Source organism: Staurois parvus, unplaced genomic scaffold, assembly GCF_062004578.1.
Source record: "Staurois parvus isolate SC_StPar_1 unplaced genomic scaffold, SC_StPar_1.0 ptg000173l, whole genome shotgun sequence".
Classification (NCBI taxonomy): domain Eukaryota; kingdom Metazoa; phylum Chordata; class Amphibia; order Anura; family Ranidae; genus Staurois; species Staurois parvus.
In genome coordinates this window covers 4,376,425-4,394,206 of record NW_028317969.1, presented here as the reverse complement: position 1 = coordinate 4,394,206, position 17,782 = coordinate 4,376,425, and the positions used below count along the sequence as shown (strand labels likewise).

The following is a 17,782-nucleotide window of genomic DNA, read 5'->3' as shown; positions in this document are numbered from 1 at the left end:
ACACTAAAGCATGATAGAGAGGTATAGAAGGGGGAATAGAAGGTTAGCCTTGGGGTAAGAGAAAAGGAGGGGAGACAAGAAAAAGGGAAAGAACATGATGGAAAGTTGTCGATGGAAGATGGAAGGGATGGCTTGGGGTAAGAAAGAGAAGACAAAAGACTGAAAAAGGACATAAGAGAGAGGTGTGGAAGGGGAGATGGAAGGGAAGGCTTGGGCTTAGGGTAAGAGAGAAGGGGGGAGAGACAAGAAAGAACATGATGGAGAGGTGTGAAAGAGGAAATGAAAGGGAAGGCTTGAAGTAAGAGAGAGAGAGAAGACAACAGAGAGGGAAAAGACATGATAGAGAGGTGTGGAGGTGGAGATGGAAGGGAAGGCTTGGGGTAAGAACTATAGAGAGAAGACAAGAGAGAGAGGGAAGTGGAAGGGGAGATAGGAGGGAAGGCTTCAGGTTAGAGAGAGAAAGGAGACAAGGGAGAGGGAACAGACATAATAGGGAGGTGTTAAAGAGGAGATGGGAGGGATGAATTAGAATAAGAGACACAGAGAGACATGACAGAGGGGTGTGGAAGGGTAAATGGGAAGGAAGGCTTTGGGTGAGAGACAAAGTGAGATAAGAACCACAACAGAGGGGAAGGACAAAATGGGGAGGTGAAAAAGATAAAGAAGGAGAGAGCAGGCAAGATGGACAATAAAGGACAGAGAGATGTGAGATGATATTGGGCTTAAGCTGAATGAGAGAAAGCACGCAAGAGAGAAAGAAAGGACATGTTCGAGAGTGGCAGCAGGAGACGAAAGGGGGTGAAAGATAGAAAGGGGAATGTGGGGAAGCTAGGGGGTGAGAGAGAGATAAAGGAAGAGGAAGCAAGAGAGGGCAAAAGGACCTGATAAAGAGAGAAGGGGTATAGTAGAGAGAGTGAATGGGAGATAATGGAGTGGGGAGAGATATATTGAAAAAGAGAGCATATGGAGGTATAATGTTGTGCATGGGAAACATTGAAAATGTGGAAAAAGAAGGGCAAAGAGAGGATGGATGGATAAACAGATCGGTGCTCATTCATAGACATCCACATGGTGTTTGTTGACAAGGCTATATCAAGATAAATAGAGATCAGATCAACACAACTCTAATCTTCTTCTCTTTGGCTTTCAACTGATTCCAGTGAAAGTCTGCTGCGATACAATCAGTTAATACATGTTTCTGTGTTGCTTTGTTATATGTCTCTGCATATATCAGGTCTCTTCCAATATACGTTATATTCCCAGAGCACGTGTACAACCTCTGGGTCCATCCAACCCCATGCAGAGTCCTATAGTCTAATGTCGGGGGGGGGACGGGGGGGGGGGACTCTAGATTGTTAGATACTGCAAGCTACAACTTTTCTGGGTACTATGTCCAAAGGGAAACAGCCAACAATATATTTCTGAGTCTCCATCCCTAATTCAGAATACAACTAACAATGACCTGCTGTAGACAGTGGATCAAATTTGACCTTTCTCAGTGATTTGGATGCTATGGGCTTCTTGCACTGCCTACCAAGAACAAAAAGAATCAAATCTATTTCATTAAATCTCAAACGACGGTTGTAAGTTTTGCCATGCAGCGAACAACAATAACAGAGGAAAGCATGCCAAAAGAAAATCTTTTCTGAGTAGCCAATATGTAAAAACAGCAATACCGTTCGGCAAAAACATTCTTATATAATGCAGTCTAAGATGTGGACACCGGTAAACTGCAATCACATCCTCTGATATCAACATTTACTTGTAGCCAGTCCTACCAGTATGATCTGTCACAAGCCGCGGTGTTACGGTTGTAGAATGATTGCATGGGTCAAACGGCGAAAGGTTACACAGTTAGGTTGAAAAATGACGCAAATCCATCTAGTTCAACCAATAGCAAAAAAGCTCGTCATATAGAATTATTTACAGATTTTTAAAAATACGAAAAAGAAAAAAAAATAATACAAATAATATAAAATAGGAAAAAAATAAAATAAAATAGGGAAAAAATAAATATAAAATAATAAATAAAATAATAATATTTATAAAATATAACACAAATGATAAAAATAAAATAGGAAACCTTCATATACACAATCCTATACCTGCAGTTGGTGGCAATAGGTGCCAATGGCAAGGTAAACCCTTTGCGGACCTGGCGGAGAAAGCTTTTTGAAAAAAACTTTTTTAAAGAGTTGCATTAATTTTACCTGCAAATGAAATATTAAATATGGCTATGCCACTTGTACCCAACTGCTATTACAACAGCAGCAAAGTGAAGATACCCCCCCCCCCGCACGCTTATTCCCTTTGCCTGAAAAGCGCAGTAGCCCCTAGTAACTGATCAAAGTGTGCTTCCAATGGTTGGGTGGTCTTAACGGGGTAAAATCTGAAAGCTGGTCACTGTGGTTCTCCTTATAATCCACAATCAGCCTCTGCTTGCTATGGCAGATCAAACATAACCATTTAAAGTGCAGGATCACAATGCATGCTGGGCTGTGTCATTAATGCATGCTGGGCTGTGTTGGTTTCTTTGCCCATCTGAACAGCTTGCTAGATCCTTGCTTTGTGTTGAACCTTTTTTTGTGGGGGTCTCTAGTCTGTTAAATAAGCCTTGGCTGCTACTTCTTTTTTTTTAGTGGGGAGGGGGGGTTTCCCAAATCTGAAGAGAGCAATGGTGTCATTATTAGCCACCCAAGCAGCCTATAGTCACATCAGTGGATGCTCGGAGTTTTCAGGTCCCTGCCGCTCCGAATTCATCTCACATTGGTCATGCAGGGAGAAGGGGTGCTGCAGAAGATTCTCATTCTTACCCCTCCCCCCATGCAATGGACCCCCCCCCCCGGCTGGACGAGCAGCATGCTGATCCCCTCCGATCCCCCCGATCCCCGCACTGACTCACCTCCAGACTCCGGCTACAGTGCGCTGAGTGCCGGGCTCCGCACAGCCAGCTCCGCTCCCCTCCGCCTGTTAGGAGGAGGAGGAGGATGAAGAGTGATCCTCATCAGTGATCCGCTCCCAGCTCCCCACCTGACATCACACAGGATGGGGGGGTCACAGCACACCCCACCTACCCAGCCTTATATCGCCCTCACCCCTGATCAACACATCAGTGCGCCCGACCCCGCACCGACACTAATTGGTCCTCAGCCTGGAGGAGAGGAGAGCACAGTCCCCCCCTCCCGGCAACTGGCACTCCCTGCACCTTGTCTGGGGAGGAGATCAGCAGCAGCATCACACCGCACATATCCATCCATCCACCCCCTCCATCCATCCCCTCCATCCATTCATCACACTCATCCATCGATCCATCAATCCCTTCCATCCATCCCAATCACCCATCTATCTATACCTTCCATCCATCCATCCACCCCCTCCATCCATCCATCCCCTCCATCCATCCATCCCCTCCATCCATCCATTCTTCCCTTCCACCCATACATCCACCCCCTCCATCCATACATACATCCCCTTCATCACACTCATCCATCCATCAATCCCTTCCATCCATCCCAATCACCCATCTATCTATACCTTCCATCCATCTACCCATCCATCCTCTCAGTCCATCAATTCTTCCCTTCCATCCATACATCCACCCCCTCCATCCATACATACATCCCCTTCATCACATCCACCCATCTATCCATACCCTTCATCCATATATACTTACCTCCACCCCCTACATCCATCCATCCCCTCCATCCATCCCATCTACACATCCATCCCCTCCATCACACCTATCCAACCATCAATCCCTTCCATCCATCCCATCCACACATCTATCCATCCCTTCCAACCATCTATCCATCCATCCCACCCATCCATTCCCTCTGCCCCCCTCCCCCCAATCAATGGCTTTTTGTCTGCCTCCCATTCCCTCTCTATCCTCTCATCTCTACCACATACTTAGCTATTTATCTATCTATCTTTGTAGGTTGATGGAGCCTGGTCAATAAATATGCATGTGACTGTCTATGATTGAGTATCCATCCATCCATCCATCCTCTCCCTGCCAAGTTCATGTAGGCTCATTTGTTGTCTATTCACTTATTCATTGATGTCTCTGTCTGCATGGATCCCCCACTTGCCCCCTCTACACTCCCCGGAATGTCTTTTTATTTCTTTCTATCTCCCCCTTCCCTCTGTATCCCCCATATACCTACTACATACTTCTCTGTCCTAAATCTGTTCTGCTGCTCTTTATCAATTATCTGGATTTGTAATTTGAAGCCTTGTCAACAACACCATGTGATTGCCTATAAATAAGTCCATCTATCCTTCCATCCATCCTTCCTTCCATCCACCCATCTATCCTTCCATCCATCCATCCATCCATAGTTCCTACCATCCATTCATCCATCCATCCTTCCAACCATCCAAAGTTCCATCCATCCATCCACTCATCCTTTGTCTCTGTACCAAGCTTGTCTTATTTCTTTCCTTTTTTCTTTCTTTGTGTGTATGTGTCTTAGTAACTTGATGAAAACTTGCTAATAAACATAAATACACAACATATGTCTATGAATAAGTGCCTATCTCTAATTATCTATATAGATTTTTATCCATCTATCCTTGGAAGTTCATGTAGTCTTGTCATCGTACACCATGTGAATGGTTATGAATTTGTACCTATCCATGACCTCTCTCTCTCTCTCTCTCCCCCTCTCTCCCCTCTACCCACCTCTCTCTCTCTCCCCCTCCCCCCCTCTCTCTCTTTCTTTCTTTCTATTTCTTTTCTTTCTTTCTTTCTTTCTCTCTCGCAACATATATACAGCGTGTCTATGAACAAGCTTCTATCTCTCATACATTTTCCTTCTTTCTTTAAATGATTGGTGTCTTGGTTTAGCTGAAGTCTTGTCAACAAACATAAGCACAATGTAATGTCTCTCTCCCACTATTTATCCATTGTATACTTTCTGTGTCCGTCTTTGTATCTACCCATCCATTGTCTCTCTGCTAATTTCATGTAACCTTAGTAATACCCTTCCTTCCTTCTGTTTTGGCTGCCTTCATTCTCTCCCTCCCTCTCTTTCTTCTTTCTTTCTTTCTTTCTTTCTTTCTTTCCTTCCTTCCTTCCTTCTTCCTTTCTTCCATTCTACCTCCCATCTATTCTCCCTACCTTCATTCTGTTCTTCCTTCTTTCCTTCCTTCCTCTCTACCTTCATTCTATTCATTCTTTCATCCTTCCTTCCTACCTCCCTTATTTCCTTCCTTCCTTGTACCTTCATTCTCTCCTTCCTGCCTCCTTCCCTCTCTTCCTTCTTTCCTTCCATTCTACCTCCCGTATGTTCTCCCTACCGTCATTCTGTTCTTCCTTCCTTCTGTTCTACCTCCTGTATGTTCTCTCTTCCTTCTTTCCATTCTCCCTGCCTTCATTCTGTTCTTTCCTTCCCTCCTTCCTTCCTCTCTACTTTTATTCTGTTCTTCCTTCCTTTCTCTCTACCTTCATTCTATTCTTCCTTCCTCCCTCCCTTCCTTCCTTCCTTCTTTCCTCTGTACCTTCATTCTCTCCTTCCTACCTCCCTCCCTCTCTTCCTTCCTTCCATTCTACTGCCCATCTGTTCTCCCTAACTTCATTTGGTTCTTTCTTCCTTCTTTCATTAATTTCTTTCTTCCTCCTGTTCTACCTTCTATCTGTTCTCTCTTCCTTCTTTCCATTCTCCCTACCTTCATTCTGTTCTTCTTCCTTCCTTCCTTCCTTCCTTCCTTCCTTCCTTCCTTCCTTCCTTTCTTTCTTTCTTTCCTTACGTCTGTTTGATCTTCTTTCATTTTGTTCTTCCTTCCTTCTGTTCTTCCTTCCTTCCTTCTGAACTCTCCTGCTTCTTTCCATCCATCCTTCCTTCCTTCTGAACTCTCCTTTCTTTCCGTCCATCCTTCCTTCCTTCTGAACTCTCCTTCTTTCTTTCCATCCATCCTTCCTTCCTTCTGAACTCTCCTTCCTTCTTTCTTTCCATCCATCCTTTCTTCCTTCTGAACTCTCCTTTCTTTCCGTCCATCCTTCCTTCCTTCTGAACTCTTCTTCTTTCTTTCCATCCTTCCTTCTAAACTCTCCTTCTTTCCATCCTTCATTTCCTCCCTCCTTCCTTTGCTCCCTTGGCCCTATTGTCTGCCTATCTTCCTCTCTCTGTCTTTCCATCTCAGTCTTTCTATGTCACCCATCTATCTGCTCATCTATTGTTCTATACCTGCAGGCCTGTAGCTGTCTATGGCTGACCATTGGATTCACTGACAGTGCAGGAGTAAACACAATCCGAACTGTCAGAAGGATCCTAGAAGCGTAGAAAAAGATCCTCGCTCCCCAGGATCGCCTCCTAATCGCCTGTTTCATAAAAGAACTTAGAGACACAGTAAACATGAAGGATTTCACGCCCATTGTAGGTCCCTGTGGGACTGGCGTGGTTTGAAGAGGCAGGACTCTAGAAGGCAGTGAGGCAGGACTCTAGAAGGCATTATATTCCGCAGATGGGCTCATTTATTTATACAGGTGAAACTCAAAAAATTAGAATATCGTGCAAATGTTCATTTATTTCAGTAACGCAACTTAAAATGTGAAACTTATATATGAGATAGACTCATTACATGCAAAGCAAGATAGTTCAAGCCGTGATTTGTCATCATTGTGATCATTATGGCTTACAGCTCATGAAAACACAAAATCCACAATCTCAGAAAATGAGAATATTGTGAAAAGGTGCAATATTCTCGGCTCAAAGTGTCCCACTCTAATCAGCTAATTAAGCCATAACACCTGCAAAGGGCTCCTGAGCCTTTAAATGGTCTCTCAGTCTGGTTCAGTAGGAATCACAATCATGGGAAAGACTGCTGACCTGACAGTTGTGCAGAAAACCATCATTGACACCCTCCATAAGGAGGGAAAGCCTCAAAAGGTAATTGCAAAAGAAGTTGGATGTTCCCAAAGTGCTGTATCAAAGCACATTAATAGAAAGTTATGTGGAAGGGAAAAGTGTGGAAGAAAAAAGTGCACAAGAAGCAGGGATGACCGCAGCCTGGAGAGGATTGTCAGGAAAAGGCCATTCAAAAGTGTTGAGGACTTTCACAAGGAGTGGACTGAGGCTGGAGTCAGTGCATCAAGAGCCACCACACACAGGTGGATCCTGGACAACAAACAACGTCAGAAGCGTCTTACCTGGGCTAAAGAAAAACAGACCTGGTCTGTTGCTCAGTGGTCCAAAGTCCTCTTTTCTGATGAGAGCAACTTTTGCATCTCATTTGGAAACCAAGGATCCAGAGTATGGAGGAAGAATGGAGAGGCACACACTGCAAGATGCTTGAAGTCCAGTGTGAAGTTTCCACAGTCTGTGTTGATTTGGGGAGCCATGTCATCTGCTGGTGTTGGTCCACTGTGCTTCATTAAGTCCAGGGTCAACGCAGCCGTCTATGAGGAGATTTTGGAGCACTTCATGCTTCCTTCCGCAGACGAGCTTTATAGGGATGCTGACTTCATTTTCCAGCAGGACTTGGCACCTGCCCACACTGCCAAAAGCACCAAAATCTGGTTCAATGACCGTGGGATTACTGTGCTTGATTGGCCAGCAAACCCCCCTGACCTGAACCCCATAGAGAATCTATGGGCATTGCCAAGAGAAAGATGAGAGACATGAGACCGAACAATGCAGAAGAGCTGAAGGCCGCTATTGAAGCATCCTGGTCTTCCATAACACCTCAGCAGTGCCACAGGCTGATAGCTTCCATGCCACGCCACATTGAGGCAGTAATTGCTGCAAAAGGGGCCCAAACCAAGTACTGAGTACATATGCATGCTTATACTTTTCAGAGGTCCGATATTGTTCTATGTACAATCCTTGTTTTATTGATTGCATGGAATATTCTAATTTTCTGAGATTGTGGATTTGGGGTTTTCATGAGCTGTAAGCCATAATCATCACAATTATGACAAATCACAGCTTGAACTATCTTGATTTGCATGTAATGAGTCTATCTCATATATTAGTTTCACCTTTTAAGTCGCATTACTGAAATAAATGAACTTTTGCACAATATTCTAATTTTTCGAGTTTCACCTGTATAGCGCTGACATATTCTGCGGCGCTTTACACAGCACGCTAAAGCAAGTCCATCAATACGTGGACCAGTGCACGGATGTGTGGCAATGCATGTTGTGGTAAAGTCTATGTAAACCCCAGCAGTCAACTTTACTTACTGGCTCCCTATTGGTCTGTTACACATTGAAGGAGTTTCCTTATGTCTCTTAAAAAAAAAAAACATTGATCCTGCCAGAAATATCGCCAGCTAATAACTTCCTTCGATCTCTGCCTGTGCTGTATGGTTATCAGTTACATTTTCCTCAGAGGACTACAGAACCGTTTCCCTCTATCATATAAAAAAGAAGAGAGGGGGAGGTTTTGGTAGTCCTTATACATATCCTGCCCTGAGGTGACAACACATGCTTCTCCATAGTACAGAGATTGAGCGTTGTCACCCTAGGAAAGAGTTTTCCATTCTTGTAGGCCATTTTTTTGCAATGATTGAAGCCTGTCCTAAAACCTCTCTTTTCCAAGCACCATCCTGACTTCTTTTTTAGAACGGACCAGCCATCAGGAAGAACACCCCCTAAGCAGTAGAATAGTGAGTGTCATCCTTTTCCTGGGCCCCACACATGCATAGTATGCTCTCCTGTTGTGGTGGATGAGTTTAGCGGCTGCGACAGGAGAGAAAGCAAACAGCACAAGCAGTTTTCTCTTGCAGCACCATGCTGGCCCCTCCCACCAGCCATGATCTGTCTGCATTGCATAGAGAAGCACAGAGACCCAGTGATGACATAATTGGGTCTAAAATAAGGTATGTAATGGAAAGGTTTTTAATAAAAAAAAATAAATCATTAGCATTTTGATGGATGGGGAATGAGCCAGGAAAGTCAAAATATAGCCAGTGTATCATATCCAAATCTTAGGTAGAGGGTTTTTACAAATGTAAATCCGAATAGTCAGAGCTGGGACAAGGGGTGGGCAGGAGGGGGGACTGCCCTGGGCACTGATGTATCATGTGAGATGGATGGGCACTGCAAGGAGATTGGGGGGGAAGGGATTTGTATTGGAAGGGGTAAGAATTGTATAAGGGGGGGATTTGGGAGGGGGTGGTAGGAGTGTTTTTTAGGGGGCATTTGTGTTGGGGGGTGGGGAAAGAATATATGTACTAGAACAAAGATTTGGGGGGTTGTGCTAGAAAAGGTCATAGGGTAGAGGGGATTTGTGCTAGGAGGGGGATTTTTTTTTCTTTGGGGGGAGACTTGTGGTATTAGGGCTGGTTCACACTATAGAAACGCAGTCCAGATGCGTACCTGATGCGTTTACGCATGCACCTTTTTGGTACATTCTGGCACATTTTTTACACATTCCAGTGTGTTTTTTATGCATTCCAGTTCATTTTTCCTCTCTCTTTTTCTTCAATTTAAATAGGGACATGTGCGTTCCGGTGCATTTTTGATGCATTCTACTGTGTTCCAGGACAGTTCTGTGGAGAAAAAATGCAGCCTGTTCTACTTTTCTTTCTGCATCCGGAACGCACTGGAACTGCAAGCACTGGTGTGAACTATGCCACTGACAACCATATAACCTACTTTCTGTGCATTTTGGATGCAGAAAAATAGCAACTGAAACACATGGAGTGTAAACTGTCCCATAGGGATGATTGGGGGTATTTGTGCTAGGAGAGGAAATTTAGGGGAGGGGGAGATTTGTACTAGAAAGAGAGAATTTGTGCTGAGGGGGTGGCATTGGAGGGAAAGGATTTGTGCTTGGAGGGGAAATTTTAGGGGTAGATGATTTGTGATTACGGGAGGGGGGATGAGGGGGGGATGCTAAAATATTTGCTGGGAGGGGTGATTTAAGTAGGGGGTAGATTTGTACTGGGAGGAGGGGGAATTTATGTTTAGAGGGTAAGCATGGAGATTAGTGCTTGACGTTTTAGGGGGGAAGGGATTTTTGCTGACACATAATGCTCATACATCTTGTCCCTTGTCCCGGGACTGCTAATAGTTCTGTATATCTATTAAAAATACAATCCAACCAGAAAAATCATTAAAGAGGAACTTCGCCCTTATTTTAAAATCTACAGCAAAGTCTTCTTTAGACATGTTTAGTACTGCAATCTACAAACAGATCCCTATAGGTCATTCAGGCTTTTTAGTCTTTGCATACTTTATTATTTTCTTCCCTATTCTTCTAATGATGGCCATTTTCACTAAGAGTGGATGAATCCACTTCCCTTTACTTCCTGGTACTCTGCCTGGAACATGTGACAGCAGGAGCGTAGCTACAGGAGTCATAGGGGTCGCAATTGTGACCCAGCCCCATGCTGCAGGGGGTCCATGTGTTCCCCTATACGCCTAGATAGGAGGAGCGGCAGAGGCCTTTCCTTCCTTCCTTTCTTTTTTCTTTCCTTTCTTTTCTTTCCTCTTTTCTTTTTTTCTTTCCTTTATCTTCTTTCCTCTTTTCTTTTTTCTTTCCTTCCTTCCTTTTAAGACTTCTGATATTTCACCCAAGCCCCCAAACCGGGCACCTAAAAAAACTTTCCTTCCTTCCTTTCTTTCCTTCCTTCCTTTCTTTTTCCTTTCCTTTCTTTCCTCTTTTCTTTTTTCTTTCCTTCCTTTTTAGACCCCTGATATTTCACCCAAGCCCTCCAACGGGCTCCTAAAAAAGTTTCCTTCCTTTCTTTCCTTTCTTTCCTTCCTTCCTTTCTTTTTTATTTCCTTCCTTTCTTTTTTCTCTCTTTTCTTTCCTCTTTTCTTTCCTTCCTTCCTTTTCAGACCACTGATATTTCACCCAAGCCCCCCAACTGGGCTCCTAAAAAACTTTCCTTCCTTCCTTTCTTCCTTCCTTTCTTTCCTTCCTCTTTCCTTTCCTTTCCTCTTTTCTTTTTTCTTTCCTTCCTTCTTTTTACACCCCTGATATTTCACCAAAGCCCCCCAACCGGGCTCCTAAAAAAGTTTCCTTCCTTCCTGTCTTTCTTTTCTTTCCTTCCTTCCTTTCTTTTTCCTTTCCTTTTTTTTCTTTTCTTTCCTCTTTTCTTTTTTCTTTCCTTCCTTCTTTTTACACCCCTGATATTTCACCAAAGCCCCCCAACCGGGCTCCTAAAAACTTTTCCTTCCTTTCTTTCTTCATTCTTTCCTTCCTTTCTTTTTTCTTTCCTTTCTTTTCTTTCCTCTTTTCATTTTTCTTTCCTTCCTTCCTTTTCAGACCACTGATATTTCACCCAAGCCCCCCAACTGGGCTCCTAAAAAAACTTTCCTTCCTTCCTTTCTTTTTTCTTTTCTTTCTTTCCTTCCTTCCTTTCTTTTTTCTTTCCTTTCCTCCCTTCCTTCCTCTTTTCTTTCCTTTCTTTTCTTTTTTCTTTCCTTTCTTTTCTTTCCTCTTTTCTTTTTTCTTTCCTTCCTTCCTTTTCAGTCCCTGATATTTCACCCAAGCCCCCCAACCGGGCTCCTAAAAAACTAAAAAATAGTGTTAAGAAAAAAAAAAGAAAAACTACTGACACCAATGGCGGAACTACCAGGGTCACAAAAGTCACACTTGCGGCCAGGCCCTGGGCTCAGAGGGAAGGGCCCTGGCCAGGGGACGTGGTGTATTTAGGTTTTAGCTGCCCTAGGCAACACAAATATCATCTGCCTCTACGGACACGAAACAACGCCACCACCCCCCTTCTGCCTCCCACAGAGAGGGCCTGACATTGACCAACAACACCCTTGCCCCCTACCTGGGAGAGCCTTCCACTCATCTTCACAGCTCTGGACATCCCCGGGAACAAGAGTCAAGCTCTACATACACCATCAAGCAGCCCACAGTATCTCTCGGATCCCACCTGGTTCCCATAGCGCGCGTGTCCCTTCTTTCATCCCCTCTTCTGGGTGGAGGTGCTGCCCCCATGAAAAATGCTGCCCTAGGCAAGTGCCTTGTTTGCCTTGTGGTAAATACGCCCCTGGCAAGGGGTCAGGGGGGCCCTTCATTGTTTCTTGCATCGGGGCCTTGAAGGTACTAGTTACACCACTGTGTGGCAGTGCACTGAGGGAGGGGGGGAGTGCTGGTGACGTAGAATTCACAGGATGCAACTGTGAAGCCCTGGTTACATCACCAGTGCCTCACTCAACCGGGAAGTGGAAAAAAGTAATTGAAAGCAAACATGTTTGATTAACTAACGAATGTAAGATGATTTTCTATCAGCATGCAGAGCTACGCCCCAAGACATATCGGGGTTTATTTACTAAAGCTGGAGAGTCCAAAATCAGACTCCCTTCTGCATAGAAACCAATCAGCTTCCAGGTTTCATTGCCAAAGCTTCATTGAACAAGCTGAGGTTAGAAGCTGATTGGTTTCTATGCAGAAGGGAGTCTGATTTTGGACTCTACAGCTTTAGTAAATAAACCCCATCATGTCCTAACTTCCTCTCAAATGCCTCTGAAAAGTGATCCGCTGAAAAACGCTTTTCAGAGGGCGACAAGGGCTGCTCCACATATGAACGGGCCCTTAAAGGATCAGCAGCTTCTCTGTGCAGATGAATATTATTGTTTTGCGGTTTAGTTGCCAGGTAGACGAGTGACCTCAGCAGGCCAATCCTATTCTTCCTTCAATTCTCTAACCTGCCTTAGAAAAACAGCAGCTTTGATCTGATTGGCCTGCTGTGGCCCAGACGCTCTCCTTCCCACCACTTCTCATTAGCGACGCCTCTGTGAGACAGCGAAGGTTAATCGCGGTTTTGTCTGAGCGGCGTGTTTATGTCGAGCACGGAGCCGAGAGACCCAAGGGAACGCAAGGACTTTCTTTATGGTAACCTTAGCAACATAAAAGGAAAGGCATTGGCATGAATGCAGATCGCTCTTCACTGGCCTCAGTTCTGTGCGGTACGGCGGGGGTTAATCCTACATTTGTCTAAGCCCAACCGTCATCAAGAAAATGAAAAAGACGATCGCAAGTCCCCGAGATGGTTATAAAGGGAATAAAATATCACCCGCCATGAAATACATGGAAAGCAGAGGAGCGTCTGTGACCACCGCGGAACACACCGCCATCAATAAAAGAACATACACACCGATAACAAGGATTTATCCAACCAGGTTCCAGGACTGGTAACGATGTCTCCTTACATCTCATCTCCAGGCTATCAGCTAAAAACACAGATAAAATACATACACTGCAAAGGATTTGTATTATGTCCATCCAGTTCTGAGATTTACACTGCTCTGCCACAGAGCACTGCCCTGATCTGATCTTCTTCTGCTTCAGTTCAGTAACACTTATAGGCAGGGGTGGACTGACAACTCATGGGGCCCCTGGGCAATAGGGGATCATGGGGCCCCTGTGTCCTTGCACAAACTCAAAAAAGCCTATGAAAAAAGGTACCAGGGGCATCTCATGGGGCCCCCTACTGACCCCGGGCCCTCGGGCAGTGCCCGAGTTTCCAAATGGTCAGTCCACCCCTGCTTATAGGTCTCCAACCCACCCTGGGACTGGACAGTGAAGGGAAAAGCAGCATGCTGATAAGTTCATCTCTCTGTCACTCTGCTCTCTCCTCCTATCAGCATACTCATTGCACTGCAACAAAATATACAAGCTCCTTGTGCTTCTTCCCTTCCTCCAATCTGAGCTGGCTGAGGGTTTACCCACTTGCCACTTCTGATATACTCTATACGAACAAGTAAAAAAACTAAATTTTTTTGCTTAAAAAATAACTTATAACCCCCAAACATTTTATATATATTTATATATTTATTTTCAGCAGAGGCCCTAGAGCAATGGTCTCCAAACTGTGACCCGGGGGCCAAATGCAGCACTTTCCTTGAGGCACTATTCCTCCCACTGACACCAATGATGGGGCACTATTCCTCCCACTGACACCAATGATGGGGCACTATTCCTCCCACTGACACCAATGATGGGGCACTATTCCTCCGCAGATACCAATGATGGGGAACTATTCCTCCCACTGACACCAATGATGGGGCACTATTCCTCCGCAGATACCAATGATGGGACACTATTCCTCCCACTGACACCAACAAAGGAGCACTATTCTCCCCACTGTCACCAATGATGGGGTACTATTCCTCCCACTGACACCAATGAAGGGGCACTATTTTTCCCACTGACACCAACGAAAGGGCACTATTCTCCCTACTGACACCAACAATGGGGCACTATTCCTCCCACTGTCACCAACAAAAGGGAACTATTCCTCCCACTGACACCAATGAAAGGGGCACTATTCCTCCCACTGACACCAACAAAGGGGCACTATTATCCACACTGACACCAATGATGTGGTACTATTCTTCCCACTGACACCAATGAAGGGGCACTATTTTTCCCACAGCTAGAAATGAAGAGTCACTATTCCCCCAACTGACACCAACGAAGGGGCACTATTCCTCCTACTGATGCCAATGATGGGACACTATTCTTTCCACTGATGCCAATGATGGGGCACTATTCTCCCCACTGACACCAACGAAAGACACTATTCCCCCCACTGACATCAATGAAGGGTCACTATTCCTCCCACTGACACCAATGATGGGGCACTATTCCTCCCACTAATACCAATGATGGGGCACTATTCCCCCCACTGATACCAATGATGGGGCACTATTCCTCCCACTGATACCAATGATGGGACACTATTCCTCCCACTGATACCAATGATGGGACACTATTCCTCCCACTAATACCAATGATGGGGCACTATTCCTCCCACTAATACCAATGATGGGACACTATTCCCCCCACTGATACCAATGATGGGACACTATTCCCCCCACTGACATCAATGAAGGGTCACTATTCCTCCCACTGACACCAATGATGGGGCACTATTCCCCCCACTGACATCAATGAAGGGTCACTATTCCTCCCACTGACACCAATGATGGGGCACTATTCCCCTCACTGACACCAACGATGAGGCACTATGTTTCCCCCTAATACCAAAGATGGTGCATTGTTTACTGGACACAGTCAAGCCAACAAGCCAAGGTATTTGTTTGTTTGTTTTTCAAAAGCTATTATTTGGGAAAAAATACACTTGAATGAATTTTATCACACACAAATGCAATATAACACCAAATTGTTGGGTAAAATGTAAAAGATGATGTTACGCCGAACAAATAGATACCTAACACGTCACACTGTAAAAGTGACCCCAAATCTCCCCTCTGGCCTCCCTTCCCCCGCCTACAGAATCACTTCTGATATACTGGGAATCACCAGATGAAAATTCTGATACTGGGAGACAGGGGCGGACTGACAACTCATGGGGCCCCCGGGCAATAGGGGATCATGGGGCCCCTGTGTCCTTGCCCAAACTCAAAAAGCCTATGAAAAAGGTACCAGGGGCATCTCATGGGGCCCCCCACTGACCCCGGGCCCTCGGGCAGTGCCCGAGTTTCCAAATGGACAGTCCGCCCCTGCTGGGAGAAGGAAGTCGTATGACGGCCTACGGTCGGCAAGTGGTTAAAAAGTGGAACTTCCCTGCCCCACCCCCGTAACAATTACTCCCCCCTCCCCTCTTACTTCTATAGGCACCATCTCTGGAGATCTGTGGGTTTGCTGTAGAACACCCAGTCCCCCACCACCATGTTCCTTTGATGTCATCACGGGGGGGGCTGCCTGTTTTTTCTGCATTTTGCAATCACCCAATGAGGATGTACATGGAGCACATCAGCAGGTGGGTGGCTGCAAAAGCCATAAAGGGACAGCCAGCGCCCCCTGGTGACATAGCATGGCACATACTCTGTGGAGTACCCTGCAGCCTCCTGGTATTCCATGACCTATGTATCCCAGGAGGCTGTGGGCACTGTAAACATCATTCAAGAAATTAGGAGGAACAGGGGAGGGCTTCCCGAGAATAAAACCCCCTCAGAAAAAAAAAAAAGCAGAATGAAACTTAATGTAAAATACACTGACAACGGGAAGACACGTGTGTGGCATGAGACCTATAAGTACATGTCCATTGTGACCAGTAATGCTCCTTATGTGCCATGGGACCATTCCCAGGAGCCTTTGTATTTTGAAACTTTTTCCATTTTTATCCAAGCCCTGATGAAGGACTGTTTGGCTCCCGAAACACAGTGGCATCACTAGAGTTGTTGTCACATGGTGTCACCCCCCCCCCAGCCTCCTGCTATTCCATGACCTAGGTATCCCAGGAGGCTCTGGGCACTGTAAACGTCATTCAAGACATTAGGAGGAACAGGGGAGGGGTTCCCGAGAATAAAACCCCCTCAGAAAAAAAAAAAACAGAATGAAACTTAATGTAAAATACACTGACAACGGGAAGACACGTGTGTGGCATGAGCCCTATAAGTACATGGCCATTGTGACCAGTAATGCTCCTTATGTGCCAAGGGACCATTCCCAGGAGCCTTTGTATTTTGAAACTTTTTACATGACTGTTTGGCTCCCAAAACACAGTGGCATCACTAGGGTTGGTGTCACCTAGTTCAGCAAAACATGGTGTCACAACCCCCCCCCCCCCCCCGTAGCCTCCTGCTATTCCATGACCTAGGTATCCCAGGTAGGAGGAACAGGGGAGGGGTCCCTGATAATAAAACTCCCTCAGAAAAAAAAGCAGAATTAGCCTTAAAATTGAAAAACCACTGACAACGGGAAGACACGTGTTTGGCATGAGCCCTCTAAGTACATGTCCATGGTTTGATGGGTGGAATGTACCATGTTAGTATGTCGGGGGGGAGGTTGAAATATACCATATCGGTATGTGGGGGCGGAAGATGATGAATGGATTGTACCATGTCAGTATGTGGGGGGGGGGGTTGATGAATGGAATGTAGCGTGTTAATATTCGGGGGGGTTTGATGGGTGGAATGTACCATGTTAGTATGTGTGGGGGGGTTGAAATATACCATATTGGTATGTGGGGGGGGGAGATATGATGGATGGAATGTACCATGTCAGTATGTAGGGTTGCAGTAGGGGAGGTCTGGAATGCCTCATGTCTCAGTGGCATCAGAGGGGGGTGGGGCAGGGGATGGATGTCTCCCCCTGGTGGTAGAGGAGGAAGTACACAGCACACACACTGACCTGCTGTCTCTCTCTCTGATCTCCAGTACACAAGCAGTAGAAATCTTCATCCCATCCTCTCCACACACACTCTGACCCCTTGTCTCCTGTCCCGGCTTCATGGGCACTGCCATCTTTCCGGCTCCCCCTGTAGGCATGAATGGGGGTTGGACTTTGGAAACATGGTAGCTTATCCTAGCCAGGGTTCCTGGCCCTCCCTGGAGCGGACCCTGGAGAGGTGGCACCCTTCTGGCGGGTGTCACCTGGGTGCAGTCCACACCCCGGGGGGTGTAACCCTTCACTACCAGATCGATATCTATCCAGATTAGTCGGGACAGCCCCCCATCATGGAGCTCAGTCCTGATCATGGGATCATAGTGTCATCCTTATCTCAATTTCCATCCATGTACAGTAAGACGTTCATTGCAGTAGTTTGAGGCTGTGAGTGGGTGGTCCCTGCAGGTGGGGTTGGGTGGGCCATTCCTGTAGGAGGGTGAGTTCTGAGTGTGACTGCCCAGTCACTGGGTGGGTCTGGAATGCACTGTGGTTAACTGTTTCCTGGGGACCAGGACTAAAAGTTTGGTAAGTGTGCTGCACCTGCAGCCCCTCCCACCAGCCACAGTCTGCCTGCATTGCATAGAAAAGCATAGAGACCCCGTGATGACATCATTGGCTCTAAAATTGGATGCATAATAAAAATGTAAAGATTTTAATAACACAGTACATTAGCATGTCTA

At 45.6% G+C, this 17,782-nt stretch overlaps 1 protein-coding gene across 10 annotated transcripts in view; it reads right to left on the bottom strand.

Moving 5' to 3' along the window:
* DLG2 (discs large MAGUK scaffold protein 2) overlaps nucleotides 1–17,782 on the bottom strand; it is a 2,035,798-nt gene that overhangs the window by 393,942 nt on the left and 1,624,074 nt on the right. Inside the window, exon 1 of one of the 10 annotated variants that reach the window (XM_089676766.1) lies at nucleotides 2,903–3,158. The exons of the other annotated variants lie outside the window; for them this stretch is intronic. The gene's annotated coding sequence lies outside the window, so the exon portion shown is untranslated. Of the gene's footprint in view, nucleotides 1–2,902; nucleotides 3,159–17,782 lie in introns of those variants that run through there. 10 annotated transcript variants of the gene reach the window in all.